This window comes from Canis lupus, chromosome 22 (genome assembly GCF_003254725.2).
Source record: "Canis lupus dingo isolate Sandy chromosome 22, ASM325472v2, whole genome shotgun sequence".
In the NCBI taxonomy this organism is placed as follows: Eukaryota; Metazoa; Chordata; class Mammalia; order Carnivora; family Canidae; genus Canis; species Canis lupus.
The window spans coordinates 14275760-14291515 of record NC_064264.1 but is presented as its reverse complement, the minus strand read 5'-3'; the positions used below and the strand labels follow the sequence as shown (position 1 = coordinate 14291515).

The 15756-nt window shown below is 34.0% G+C and overlaps 1 long non-coding RNA gene across 2 annotated transcripts in view; it reads left to right on the top strand.

Moving 5' to 3' along the window:
• The window catches only part of LOC112678796 (uncharacterized), a 246025-nt gene that overhangs the window by 103529 nt on the left and 126740 nt on the right, over window positions 1-15756 (top strand). For both annotated transcript variants that reach the window (XR_007404977.1, XR_007404978.1), the window contains exons 3-7: window positions 490-659; window positions 1320-1415; window positions 10103-11503; window positions 12808-12868; window positions 13380-13592. This is a non-coding gene — a long non-coding RNA (uncharacterized LOC112678796). The remainder of the gene's footprint in view (window positions 1-489; window positions 660-1319; window positions 1416-10102; window positions 11504-12807; window positions 12869-13379; window positions 13593-15756) is intronic.

The following is a 15756-nucleotide window of genomic DNA, read 5'->3' as shown; positions in this document are numbered from 1 at the left end:
GTACATTTTTTAATGATAAGACTTTAGGTCTACAAAGTAACTTTAATTTGTAAATATTCATAAGCTATAATTACTAATTAGTTTTTACCTCCTCCTTCTTTTCTGTAAGTATATTCCTTAATCCCCATTCTCTCAGTAGGAATCTAAAAAGCCAAAATGATTTTTTCCCAAAGGCTTGCTTTCATCAATAATACAATTAGGGATAAATCTCATAAATACAGAGAGTAACTTGCTTACTTATCTCAGTACATAATTATATATTCAGAAATGTACACATGCATAAAAATATACAGATACATGAATTTCTTTCTTTCTCTTTCATTCCTCCCTACCTCCCTTCCTCCCTCCTTTCTTTTCTTCCTTCCTTCTGGATGTCTATGTATATCTACCTTTACTATATGTAATATTGCAGATACTGTATGACAACACATAATAAATATTAGTGAGGGTTGTTTTGAAGTAAAATGTTTATTTATTTTTTTTATCAAGAATCTACATATCATTTGCAACAAACCAGCCATGAGTTTTGCTTGATGATGAAAGGATAGAAGGTGTTGCACTGGAACAAAAAGCTCCGCTATCCAACTAAATCGATGTGAAAATGTGGCAGGTTGAAAGAAGACTACATCAAAAAATATTTTAAATTCTGTAATACAAATGTGAGAACCATTTGTTACTATTATAGTAATTGTTTCCTTTTTTGTTTCTTAATTGTTTACATTTCTAATTTTAGAAACAAAAATAATCAGTTCAGTGCTTTTTTTCAGGTTATAATTTATACACATTTTACATGGTCTTATTTAACCTTATAATATTCTGTGAGATACAGAAAGCAGACATCTTATTGCCATTAGTAGATGAGAAAACTATATTTTGGAAAATTTAACTCAGTGGTCAAAAGACACATAAATACTAGGAATGTGTTAGAATTGTGTCAACACCATCTTTGGCCTCAATTATTATCTTGCTATAAATATTGTCATTACTGCAAACACATAAGTATAATGACATAAAATATTTGGGCTTAAATGTAAAAGTGTGGTTTTTCTCAAGTGCATTTAGCTATTATTGTTTTTCTCACCAAAATATTATCACACTGAATACCTCAATTCCTCTTCAACAACAGATTTTTCTTAAAAAAAAGGAAAAGAAGATCACTCTTCAGATTAATATAACTGAATTTCAGTAATATTTCATTATTACTTTTCATTTATTATTTATTTATTTATTTATTTATTTATTTATTTATTTATTTATTTATTTTTACTTTTTAAAATCCAAATTAGAGATTATAACTACATACATTTTATCCTTTACAGATCTGGGAACAAAAGATGTTTGAGCAGGCGAAGAATGCCTCTACTTTTAAGGCTGGGTTAAAACGTTTTCCCATTTCTTTCAACAGTTGATGCTAGGTCAGTTGCATAATTAGATTGGAAAATGTGCTTTCTTTCTTGTGTGGTAACAAAAAAATTTTGTGTTCTCCCTAAGTATCAAAATCTTTAATAGCTGTTAATTATGTTTTAAAGATTTATTTACTTTTTAGAGAGAGAGAAGGAGAAAGAGGGCAAGCAGGGGGGCAGAGAAAGAGGAGAGAGAATCTCAAGTGGACTCCACGCGAACGTGGATCCCAATGCAGGGCTTGAACTCACGACCTCCAGATGGCAACCTGACCTGAAACCAAGAGTAGGATGCTCAACCAACTGTGCCACCCAGACACCCCTTAATAGCTGTTGTGTTTTAAAATCTACATTACATTTTCCCTAAGATACAAGTGCCATTCTTATTAAGTAAAAACACATCAAAGTTAGCAACAATTAAACACATACACACCCAACTAGGCAATGAAAGTATTGGACATTCTTTGTTTCTGTTTTCTTTTAACAAACATTTCATTTTAGAATATATTTGGATTTTTAAAATATTGTGAAGTTGTGAAGTATAGAAAATTCCCATTATACTTCATACCCAATTTCCTTATTATTAATATCTTGCATTAGTATATTTGTTATAGTTCATAAACATATGTTGATAAATTATTACTAGCTAAAGTACTTTTTTTCTTAGTTTTTAACTAATGTCCTTTTTTTTTGTTCTTGTATCTCATCTAGTGTATTACACCATGCTTAGTTTTTATATCTACTGTTTTGATAATTTTGACTTTATCCTAGCCTACTAACTATAAATTTCTCTTTACAATCAGATAGAGAAGCAGTGTGTGTGTGTGTGTGTGTGTGTGTGTGTGTGTGTGTGTGTGTATCTCCCAGTACATCATTTATTTGTCCAGATAACTGCATCACATCTAGCAAGGTGATCCCCTGCATTATTTCAGTAGCTATATACTTTCATCTTGGCTTGGTTTACTTTTCATTTCTTATTGCTGTAATACTGATAAATAATTAATGTCTAGCACTATTGTAACACACTTGCATTATCTTCAGAGAAAGTAAAACATTATATACGTGAACAAGTGTGTCTTGGATGTTGCCCTGAGATAAAAATTGTAAGTGAAAAATATGTATTATTGTATGTTTGAATTGGTAGATTGTTTTGGAAATTTCAAAAAACAGGGATCCCTGGGTGGCGCAGTGGTTTGGCGCCTGCCTTTGGCCCAGGGCGTGATCCTGGAGACCCAGGATCGAATCCCACGTCGGGCTCCCGGTGCATGGAGCCTGCTTCTCCCTCTGCCTATGTCTCTGCCTCTCTCTCTCTCTCTCTCTGTGACTATCATAAATAAATAAAAAAAAAGAAATTTCAAAAAACATTTTATGGAGTAGATTTTTGAAAAATAACATTTGTTAATTAAATTTAAACGTTGATTTTTTTAAAGGTTGAATTTTTGATTAGCTAGGCTACTTTTAAATCAATTATTTAGGTATTTGGTCTAGGTTATTGTCCTGACCCAATAATTAAGACTTTTTAAAATACAATATTTTGCTTTTGTCAGGGACTCCTCTCTCTAGCTGAAAAAGGTTCAAGATAGCTCACTTTATATAGATTAATTCTATTGTTTGTTTCTTTTTTTAAGAATTTATTTATTGATTCATGAGAGACACAGAGAGAGAGATTGAGAAGCAGAGGGTGAAGCAGAGGGAGAAGCAGGCTCCGTGCAAGGAGCCCGATGTGGGATTTGATCCTGGACTCCAGGATCACACCCTGGGCCAAAGGCAGGCGCTAAACCACTGAGCCACCCAGGGATCCTTATTGTTTGCTTCTTAACTGTCATTTTGTAGTCAAAAATCCAAAATTAATTTGTAACTTTTGTTTGTGTCAATCCCAATGACTCTAATGAATGTATGACATGAAAAAATAAACCAGGGAAGGGCATAGGGAATGCTTGGTGGGAATAGTATACAGAATTCTAAATGAGATGTGACTAAAAAGGCTCGCTGAGAGAAAATTTTTCTCACATGACATATATTCTAACATATATTCATTTATTCACTTTTTTATTAATATTTTCCTACTTTTGTATTTTGAAAAAATAAAAAAAAAACTTCAGAATAAAGAAAAGTAGAATGAATATCCTCACAATTTTCACCTAGAATGTAACATTTTGGCACGTTTGCTTTCTAAGTATAAATGTTTGTGTGTGTGTGTATATATATATATACACACACACAAACATAGTTCCCCTCTTTCTTGGCTGAACTATTTGGAAATAAGTGCATATAGTAATACAGTTAAATACTAAATATTCAAGCAAATGTATCTTAAGTATAAGGATATTCTCCTACACATTCATGATATCAACATGCACCCTAAATTTTAAATTTTAAATATTATTTACTCATATACAGTCAAAATTCAAATTAACCTGATGTGAGAATAATATCATTTAAGGCCAGTTTTGCTTTGTTGGAATAGGCTATCATAAGATATTTCATTATGTCTTGCTACACTAAAATGTTTTAGTTGCTTAAAACAACAGTGGTTTATAATTTCACATGATTCCATGGAAGGAAGGAAGGAAGGAAGGAAGGAAGGAAGGAAGGAAGGAAGGAAGGAAGGAAGGAAGGAAGGAAGGAAGGGAAATGTAACCATTAAGTAAAAAAGAGGCATGATCTCCAGTTTCTACAGAAGAGTAGGAGAACCTTGCTTGCTTCAAGTTGTTAAACTATCTTCCCATCATGAAGGTAAGAGAAAATGTACTTTTCCTGACAGTGAGGTCGATGAACAAATCTAGATGGCCCCTCAGCCTCCCACCCCAGCTCTTAAGCACTCTGCAACTGTTTGTTCCAGTGGAGGCAAACATCTCTCTGCTACCACAATAGCCTTAAATTAAGTTTACCTTGCCTGTTGAACTTTGACAGATGCAAGTTTTCTTTGGCAGTTGGAAGGAAGGAGAATGAAAGTGGGGAGAGAATGGGTCAGGGAAGAGAGGGAAAGCATAAAGAGACTAGAAGGGAGTTTAAGTTAATTATTTTAAAACAAGGATGTGAAAAAAATGTTCTTCCTCCATTTTTAAACCTGCAGAGTGTTTTGGTCTGTGAACGAATCATGGATTGTTCAACTAGTCCTGCACTCATAGACATTTGGAATATTTCCAAACTTTTGTAATTACAAACTATACCATAATAAATAACCACGCGCATGAGCCTTCTCATAATTCGGTAATGTTGCCTAGAAGTGGGCTTGCTGGGTCAAAAGCTACATGCATATATGATTTTCCCAGTACTTCTGAATTCCTCTTTATCAGGATTGTACCATTTTTTATTCTGACTGCCAACATAATGGAGAGCTTGTCTGTTTCATGGCATCTCCCAACACAGTGTATTGTCAAATATTCGGGTTTTGGCCCATCTGTTAGATGTTGAGTGGCATCTCTATGTAGTGTTCATTTGTACTGCTCCTACTACAAGTGGGATTGACCCCAAATGCTGCCCAGCTCTCACAAGACATAATCCCCATCGAGTCTGTCTCCTATCTATTTCTCTTCCTATACCTTCACCTCTGACTTATTCTTAGATGAGTCCTCCTCATTCACTGAGATAATATACAAAATAGGATGATGATATCCATTATTCTTAACATCTCTTTGTATCTGTGTTTATATAATCTACCTAGGAGAGTGCAGACAGTGGTTTATTATTTTAACATTAAAAACAAACAAAAATCCCTTTGTTGACACCACTAGCCCTTCTACCTTTTTAAATTCTTATCTGCTTTACAAAATAACTCTTCAAAAATTATCTAGATTCCCTGTCTTCACTTCCTCTCCTTCTGAGTTTCACTCTTGTCCCTTCACCGGAACTAATCTTGCTAATTTCCCCAATGTCTTCCATGTTGCTAAATCCAAAAATCAGTTTAGAGCTTTTCTTATTTGACCTACCAGCATTTTTTTAACATAATTCATCACACTCTTCTTGAATTATTGTCTTTGCTTCCAAGGCAGCATAACCATCTTATTTTCTTCACTATGAGATGATTTCTTCCACTGTCAGGGCTGATATTTTCTCAACTCAAGACTTAAGAGCTCTTAATTCTGGAGTGCTCTAGGGCTCAGTCTTTGGATCTCTTCCACTCTCTCCAGAATCTCTTGGGGATTTCATCCAGTTTTATGGCTTTAAATACTAGCTACATGATGATTAGTTACCAAGAGAGGCAGGAAGCATGGCTAATAGACACACAGGCTCTCACTATGTATTATTAGCTCTTTGTCCTTAAAGCAAATACTTCTTTGTGTCTCAGTTTCCTCACTATAAAATATTGATAATAGTATCTATCTCATGAGAATTTTGTATGAAAAAAATAATTCATACATATAATAGAAAAGATAGTTCCTGATATATGATAAGTGCATTATAAGCATTGATTCATTCTTTTATTATAGTTTCAGGGCAATTACCACCTCCTGAAACCGCAGACTAGTGTATTTAGATGCTTTTTGAACACCTTTGCGCAATTATTTTGTTAGGGACTCCTATCATAACATGTAAGAATGCCTCTTGCATTTGTGCCTCAAGCCTGCTTTGGTGGTCTTCCCCTTTTATGTATTGGATAATTCTGTTCTTTCTGGTGAGCAAATCTTTCTCTCACATCCAAGTGTGATATGTCACCGAAATCCTTTTGACTTTGCTTTCAAAAATCAATCAATAATCCGATCATCTCTCCACCTCCATTGCTATCACTCTAGTTGGAGAGAGCATCATCTCTTATCTCGATTCTTCCTCCCAACTGACCTCCCTGCTTCTGCCCTTGGCCCTCTTTTTTTTTTTTTTTCTTTTTTTGCCCTTGGCTCTCTTGAACATAGGTTTGCACACAGCAGCCAGAGTGATCCAGAATATATATGATCTCTTCTTTTGCTTACAATTCTCCTAGGACTTCCCAATTCAAAAAGCCAAACTCATTGTCATGGCTTACAAGATCCCAGAGAATATACTGCCACATGCCTGACCTCCTTGACCTCTAACTCTGTGACTTTCCCTGGCTTTTTCTTCTCTGTCTTTATTGGCCTCATTCCTATTCCTGCAACATTTACCTATGTTCTGCCTCAGGTCATTTTTTTTCTTGTTGGTCTTTCTGTCTGGAATGCTCTCTCCACAGATATCCACATAGCCTGACTTTCTTGTAATGTTAAATTCTTTACTCAGAAATCAACTTGATGAAGAGATCTTCCCTTTTCATACTATTTAACATTGAATTCCTTCCTTCTACCACTTCTGCAGTTTTATCTGTTACCTGTTTTATTTCTTTCATTAGCACTTTTAGCATCCTATATGCTGATTTTTTTCTAGTCTATTTTATATCCTTCTTTCACTAGAATGTAAATTCTATGGGGACTCCTAATCCCCCCCCATCTTGAATACTCAGTATTAGAATAGTGCCTGGTACAAAGAGGATATTTATAAATATTAACCAAACAAATCAATGAATTAAGTAGGACATTACTTGCCAAAATTATAAATTTTGGAGACCACTATATATTTGAGAGGCACTTTTCCAGAATAAATAAAAAAAGTATTCAGAAGCATTTGTTCACATTCATATTTAATAAATTAAACATAGAGAGGAAAATAAAAAAGATGATTTCATTCTATATATACATATATATGCATTTATATAAAAGTAATTATATACACATTCCAACTGCTCTGTGTATAGAAGTTATATACTGTGCCAAAATCGCTCAAAGATAAAAGAAGTAAAAAACAATCACTGCATCCGGAAATCACTATTGATATTTTAGCATAGAATTCCAATAATTATATATATATCAGAGAAATTAGATTTTTTAAATGCATATATCCTCATTATAATTACCAAGATATTTGCATTTTGACAGACACTGTGTTGGATATTTATCATGAATTATCTTATATTTATCTGTGTTTTACACATGGAAAACTATAATTTTCTCCTTCTTGAGTTTTTTTTCCCCTTCTTGAGTTTAGATGAGACCAAATAATCAGCTTTTGTTAATGCAATGTGAGCAGAAAAAATGTATCTCGTGACCATGATGAAGAAAGGAAATGCCCTTCAGATTCCCCTTCTCTGAGTTTTGTGGAAGTGATTCAGCTACAACTGAAGCATCCTGGATCTCTGAGTTAGTGCATGGAGACCAGATGCCCAGACTGTGATAGGTTCTGTGTAAGAGATAAACTTAAGTTAGTTTATTAAGAGCTGCAAGTTTCTTGCTACTTCAGCACAGTTTATTCATTTCTGACTAGTACACCTATGATGACATTTTCCCTACTTATTAGTTATTTTTCTTAGATAATTATTTTAATTTTCACATATTCTCACATAGATGCTTCAAAATATAAAAGTTAATAAGGCAATGAACACAAATGATGACACTTACTGCCCTAAAATGGCTGGCTATTTCTGGTTTGCTTAAGAATTCGTTATTCCTCTAAAGAAATTATATGCCCTCATATTCTCAATCTGATTCATTGCCCTTTGGTATAAAGTCCATTTTGGACTCTCAGGTAGCATGCAAAATATTTACCTCACTTTTCTATGTAACAATATTGGGAGATTTCCTTGGGTATTAAGTAGCAATATCACTTTCTCAACTAAAGACCTATCTATTCATCTGGAATAATCACAATATGACCTCTGTGATCCATCTGCCAGAGAAGATTCTAGTTTGGTCCAATCAATTTCTTCTCCTGCCTTAATTTTGAGGCAGATCCTTCCTGAAGAGACATTGTTTCTTGTGTTGTAGTCAGAATCAACAGAAAACGAGATGAAGAATGCCAAAGAAAAGTGCTGGACTAGGGCTAGGGTAGTGATGTTATGTATGACAGATGTGTTAGCGTAGCTGCTGTGCTGTATAACGAAGGTGATCAGGAAAGAAAATGCCGTTTATGGAATTTGATTCAAGCAAATAATTATTCTTGAAATTAATTTTTATTTCTGGACTGTGATCTTTTGACCAAGGTACAGATTGAAGATCTGGCTATATTTCATATTGTAGGAGAGTCTCCCTTTTTCTTTTACTCATGATTTACACTAAGGTTTTGATGATCTATGCCTTTGTTTCATGTATCTTGCTTGAAACAGATTTGCGATTACCTAAATTTACCTCAATTTTCTTTTTATTTTTCTCAAACTCACATTTTCTATTTCTGATTGTATCCACAGGTAGAAAAGGAGTCAGACAATTATCACCTAGAACTCTAACAATCATTGTCAAAAATCCGTCATTCAGATAACTCATTTGATCCTGTACCTACTGGTATAGTGAAAATGAGCTGCTTTTCAGATTATTAAATGACACTGTTGGAGTTTTGTAGTCATGGTTCTGTTCTCTAGAGAGAAAATAGTTCAACATTACTAAAATTCAATTATAAAAAATTAAAACAAATCAAATTTGTCATGAAGAGTTCAAACAAATTCAGTTTGCTTTGATAAATTCAATGCTAGTTTTGATCAAATAAAAATGTGATACTATTTTACCAACAATCATAAAAATGCAAACCAGTTTTGTCTTCAGAAAATCTCTTGGAGACAGTTAAAAGATATCTTAGTGAAAACACAATTTATATTGTATCTTAATTTTATAGCCTAAAGGGAGAAGTTGACTGTGTGTATTGTATCAGCATACAGATTGTATGACTAAGTATCTTCACTTCCAGAATAGTTCAATATTTACTCTCTCAGTGGAAGAAAGTTTTATTTTTACTAGCTTACCCCCAGAAAATGATGCATATAGTTGTATCACACCTAGCAGACAAAAGAAAAATAAAAATGTAAAACTGCATATACCAAACCAGTATTTAAATAAATAAAAATAAATTCAAGACTCTAAAACTATTTTCATTAGTAAAACTAGTAACAGCTAAGAAAGATTTGGGTTTTTGTTTCTGTTTTTTTTTTTTAAGATTTTATTTATTTATTTGACAGAGAGAGAACAAGTGTGCACAAGCAAAGGGAGCAGCAGAGTGAGAGGGAGAAGCAGGCTCCCCATTGAGCAGGGAGCCCCATGTGGGGCTTGATCCCAGGAACCTAAGATCATGACGAGGCAAAGGCAGATGCTTAACCGACTGAGCCACCAAAGCACCCCAGTTTCTGTTTTTAGTAAGATTGTAGGAAATCTTAAAACCTCATGTAGTTAGTAAAAGGACAAATTTTTGGATTTCAAAAATGTTATTTTTACATATAAGAAAACACCATTTTGCATATGTATTGACTCAGAAACTCTACAGGTAGAAATTTATCCTCAGAGAAAATAATTATGCTTTGTGCAAATATTTTGAAGCTAGAATACTTATAAAAATGTGTTTATTATCACAATGTTTAAAAATGACCAAATAGGCTTAAACAAAAACCAACAATAAATAATAATTAAAATATATGAGAATATAGTCATACGATGGAAGACCTTACTTTATTAATGTTACATAATAGAAGACTATTTACTTCTTTGAAATGATCTTCTTTGTACACAGAAGAGCAGGCCATTTTGACATTATGTTATTATTCTTTATATGGGATATATATATATATATATATATATGGTATGAATATATTTTTGTGCTATAAATATACATACTATTCACACAGATTATGTGAATACAAAAGTTACATAATCTATTATTGATGATAATTATCTCTGCTGTTTGCATTATGTGCTGTTTTAACTTCCTTCTTTTAGGGTTTATCTTGATTGTTACCCATTGAAGTTCAATTGGAACCTTTGCTCAAAGTCATCATCACCACTCTATAGCCAGAGCCCATGAAAAAGCTACCATTTTGAATGTTTCTGTTCCCTGTTGCACTAACAGAGAAAGAGATTATGTGGCAAATTATCCCATTGGCTCTTTAAAGTATGTACAGAAGTTAAACCTGGCCAAAGCAGGTCTAATGGCCACTGCAAACTTCAAAGAACATGGAAACAAGACATTCTACTCTGCATGTGCCTACAAGAATGAACATTCTAGGTATTGTGAAGAACACTAATGACTCCCACACTTAAGAGGAGAAAGAGAGAGAGATGGTGTGGGGGAAATAGTGAGAGGAGAAAGAAGACAGGTAATAAGACATTTTGATCATAGAGACTTGTTCACTTGACAGAAATCCATTCCTTGTGTGGAAATCGCACCTATCTCCCTGAAGTTTTCTTTTAATTAAACTTCCTTGGTGGTTATCAAGGATCTTAGCATTATTTTGCCTGCAAGTTTATCTAAGAGAAAGAGAGAATGAGACACACACACACACACACACACACACACACACACACACAGAGAGGAGATAAAATTCATTGAAATAAAACCAAAAGAATGTTAATGAAAGTAAAACAGAAAACATTGAATTTGAGGTCCACTACCTTATTTGCATCAAGTTCAGCTTAATTTACATTATTCTCATGTAGTGTTCATCCATCGTGTTATAGATTACATTATAATTATATAACGTATATTTAATGGACAGTAACGAGTTAAAGATAAAAGTGCTGAGAGAGTGTTTCTCTTGTTCTCTGCCAGCCGTAGGCCTTTGATATATGGCTACTTTGATTTAAAGAAACAGAGAACATATAAATAAAGGATTTTCTTAGTTTCTTGATGAGAACTGTCTTCTTTGTGGAACTACACAGAAGTTAGCCGTTTCCTATCCAAAAAAATAGATTTTCTTGTGGGTTAGATAAATAATTTCTCCTACAACACAGAAGGAGAGAGAGAAAGCTTCAGAAAGACACAAGGCATCAGAATACATCATAAAGAGTCTATTCCCTCAGCAAAGAAGCTAGTGATGCAAAGAAAAAGGTTCATGATATAAGATCCAAAGCAACTGAAGGCTCAATGGCAGGAATAGAACTCAAGGTGGTAAAGAGTGTGTGGTGTACAGACAGCAAAAGATAGGACAATTTAATCAATGAATTAGAAAAAGAACAGTTTAAAGAGAAGAAAGAAAGAAAAAGGAAACCAGTGGGTTCTTGAAGATTGGACAAAGCACTGCAAATCTAGTAAAATCGTAATAAATATCAATCTGCCACCTTCAGAAGGAGCATCATAGAAGGCTAAAATACTTCCTCTCATAGGCAGTGGCTGTACAAAAGGTAAGATCAATGTAGCCAGTCAAATTGATGTAAAAAATACAGAACTTTCTAAAGTGGGCAAAAGAAACAGATTTAGATACCAAATTATTCCAAGGATAAAAGAGGCAAACATCAACTCACATGAGAGTTTATTTATATTTCTAATTCATATTTCTATATTTAATTTGACTACTTGTAAATATAATTATATACATAATGGGCCCAGAAGTTAATGAATGCGCAGATTGTCTTTAAAAGCCCAATCTCATTAAAAGTCCAAGATAAGTAGCTTACTTAATTTTTTAAAGTTTGTATTTAAATTCCAGTTAGCCATGGGATCCCTGGGTGGCGCAGCGGTTTGGCGCCTGCCTTTGGCCCAGGGCGCGATCCTGGAGACCCGGGATCGAATCCCACGTCGGGCTCCTGGTGCATGGAGGCTGCTTCTCCCTCTGCCTGTGTCTCTGCCTCTCTCTTTCTCTCTCTCTGTGACTATCATAAATAAATAAAAATTAAAAAAAAAATTCCAGTTAGCCACATGCAGCGTAACATTAGTTACAGGTGTACAATATAGTGATTCAACACTTCCATATGTCCCTACACCTGGTGCTCATCACAAGTGCCCTCCTTAATCCCCATCACCTGTTTCACCCCTCCTCCCCCACCTCCCCTTGGTAACTATCAGTTTGTACTTTGACAGTTTTTAAAACAAAATCATGGATCTATCTGATCCCAGATTAAGACCATCCTTTTTGCCTAAAGCTCTCCCGTCCACCAGTAAAAGAAACTCGGAATTAAGTCCAAACTGAAGCAATTTGACTTAGCTGATATGAAATTCATAGAGAGACACATAAGAATGTGGCTAATTTGAATTCCCTCTGGAAATGAATTATTTCTGTGGCTAATTATTTGCCTCCTGGAAAGACTGCAGGCAGCTTTGAGTGCCATGTGGTCCCCACAGGGAAACATTTATTAGGGACAAGGACACAAGATGATAATGACATGCAGGCATCAGTCCTAGAAAAGCAATGTTTCAAATACATGGTCTAATATGGTTGGCAGTAAAAATATAAATGTTTTTATGTAGAAAGAAAATTGGAAAAGTTAGATTATTTGATGTTACTAAAAAGAGTTACATGGTGGTATTGAGTAATATGGTGATTATGGCTACTATTATCATTAGGAATTATAATGCCATTGCAAACAGAAGAGCCATTCCAAATGCACCACTTGGAAAGATCATATTCATCTAATTAGGAACTTTAGGGCTTTATTTGCACAATGAAAACATATGAAATGCATGAATAAGACCATTAATTATATTTCAGCTTCTGAAGAGACTTTAGCAGGAATGAGGACACCAAGGAAAGTGTTAAATTCAAAAATAAGGTAATTAAGAGTTACAGAGGATTATTTATTTTTATACTTTAAAAAAATGCTAGTCTTTCAGTGTACAGATTCTTCCTTGGAATAAAACTTTGTGTTTTCTCTAAGTTTTCTTAACTCTTTCTAGTCATGATTACTAAGACAGCATAGTAAAGCATCAATTTCCTAAGAACTATTCAGTAGGATGCTTTAAAAGGAAGTTTTTTTTTTTTAAGCCATTGACTTGAACAAAAGACAGTATAGTTAATATGTTTTTAAGGTAAAAATCAGTTCTCAATGTCAAAATAGTTCACTAGGGTTAGGAAAAGCATGAACTACCACTGATGAATCTATATGTTGGTTGCTATTATGCAAGAGCAGTCAAAGATATTTATTTACCAATCCAGCTAATGTGCTCGGATGTTGATAAATTGCTTGTATTTTAACTACGGGTCCTTTTTGGGCAACTTTACACCAATAAAGTAGAAAACCATCATTGGGTGATGCTCAAGTGTTGCTTTTTTCTGGTTTACAGGGTATACAATCAAAAAGCTCATAAACCGATGCTTTTGAATAATGCTTTCAGAAAGAACATCTATAATTTGGAGATTAAATGTTGTGCTTTGAAAAAGACCTGTATGAACCTTCCATAAGAGAGCACTTCCAAAATATATTTGTCAACATGTGAAAGCTGGAACCGAGCACTGATTAATCAATCATATACAACAGATTAGTTATTGATGAAGAGGTAAGGAGGCCAAAAGACTAATTTGATCTAGACTCAGCTTGCTCACATATAACCCCATCCTGGATATATGGGTCTGGATAACACTTATTCTTCAGATCCCACTTCAAGCACAAATTTCTTGAGGAAGCCTTTCTTGATTCCTCGTTGAAGAACAGGTTCCTCTGCTACATGTGTCTAGCCTCTCTTCTTAACTTTCTGGGCTTTTAACAGAGCAATATAATGAGGGTTAAGCAAGTTGTTTTATATATATATATATATATATATATATATATATATATATATATATATATATAGTTGTTGTTGGCTTCCTTCACTTTGTCCCACTGTTCTCTTGGAGCTCACAAGTGAGCTGATGGACTTCAAGGATGTCAGCAGAGGATACTAAAGAGAACACCAAGCTGGGGCTTGAGTGGGGACGTGGCTAGAGCTCAGGGGATACCAGGACTGGTGGGAGAATATAAGAATAAAGGTGATGGTTGATTCCCAAAGGGTAAAATGCAGCTTTCCTGTGCCCCTATATTAGAATCTCCTCTAAGGAAAGGAGAAAGTAGGACCAAAGGCCTTGAAATTCATTGAAGAAAAAAAAACGGATAAATAAATAATTGGATTTATCTACATATAAGTAGTTCATTTTTCTACAGTGGAAAGAATGGGGAAAAAAGGAAAGAATGGAGATTTGATGGAAAAATACATCTGATCACAGAAAAATGAAGAAAGCTGTATTTGGCATTCCCTGTTGATACTTTTTAAACTATGTACCACAAAGATGTATTTGTATGGCTTTATTTTTTTTTTATTTTTTTTATTTGTATGGTTTTAAATCAATGTTTGTTTTCCTCACCAGCTTATAAAACTTTATGGGAAAACAGACTCTATTTCCTTTTTAAAAAAAAAATTTATCACTTCCCACCTGCCTTTTTAGCAGAGCAACTTACACACCATAGGATCTTAATAAATATTGGACAAATATGCCATAAATATGGAGTAATAATTATTTAAAAGTGTAATATATTTTTCTTAATTAAAGTAGGTTTATTGGGCTTCATCCCGATTATTAAAAAATCACATCTAATTAATATTTCCAGGATTTATTCCAGTCTTTGGGATAGAGACGTACATTGCTTCTTCCACATGGCTAATTGCCACAGTACTATATATTGAAGCATTTGTACTTTCCCCCACATTTAAAAAATCTATAGAAATTAAATTATATCTGTTATGTATCATATATAGCAGCTAGATGGACATCCACTAAATTTAAAGACTATTTTCTATATGGTTTAGCTTAAATTATGGTCTATATGTATGATTAAAAATTCAGTTTGAAAGGATCAAAGGAGATTTAATGGGGAAAGAATAGTCTTTTCAACAAATGTACTAGAATAGCTGAGCATCTGCATGCAAAAAAATGAATTAGACATTAGATTTTTCACAAATATTAACTCAGTTGGTTCACAGACCTAAATGTAAAATGCAAAACTATGAATCAGGAAGATAGCACAGGAGAAAACCTGCAAGACCTTGGATTGGGTGATGACTTTTTAAATACAACATTAAAAGCAGGATCCACGAAAGAAAACAATGGTAAGTTGGACTTCATCACGATTAAAAATTTCTGGTCTGCACAAGATCTTGTTGAGAGAATGAAAAGACAGATGACACACTGAGAGAAAAGTTTTGCAAAAGACACATTCGATAAAGGACTGTTATCCAAAATATAAAAAAAGAACTTTGAAAAGTCAAACTAAGGAAACAAAATTACTCAGCTAAAAATGGCAAAAGGTCCGAACATACAGTTTGCCAGAAGATATACAGATGGCAAATAAGCATATGAAAGAATACTTAACATCATATATCATCAGGGGATTGCAGATTAAAGCAATGAGGAATGACTACACACCTATTAGAAAGCCTAAAATCCAAAACACTAACACCACCAAATGCTGGTGAGGATGTGAAGCAACAGGATCTCTCATTCATTGTTGTTGGGTGTGCAAAGTGGTTTGGCCACGTTGGAAGGCAGTCTGTCAGTTATTCACAAAGCTAAACATTACTCTTACCATACAATCCAGCAGTCACATTCCTAAGTATTTACTCAATTGAATGGAAACCCTATGTTCACTCAAAAACTTGCACAGAAATGTTATATAGCAGCTGTATTCAT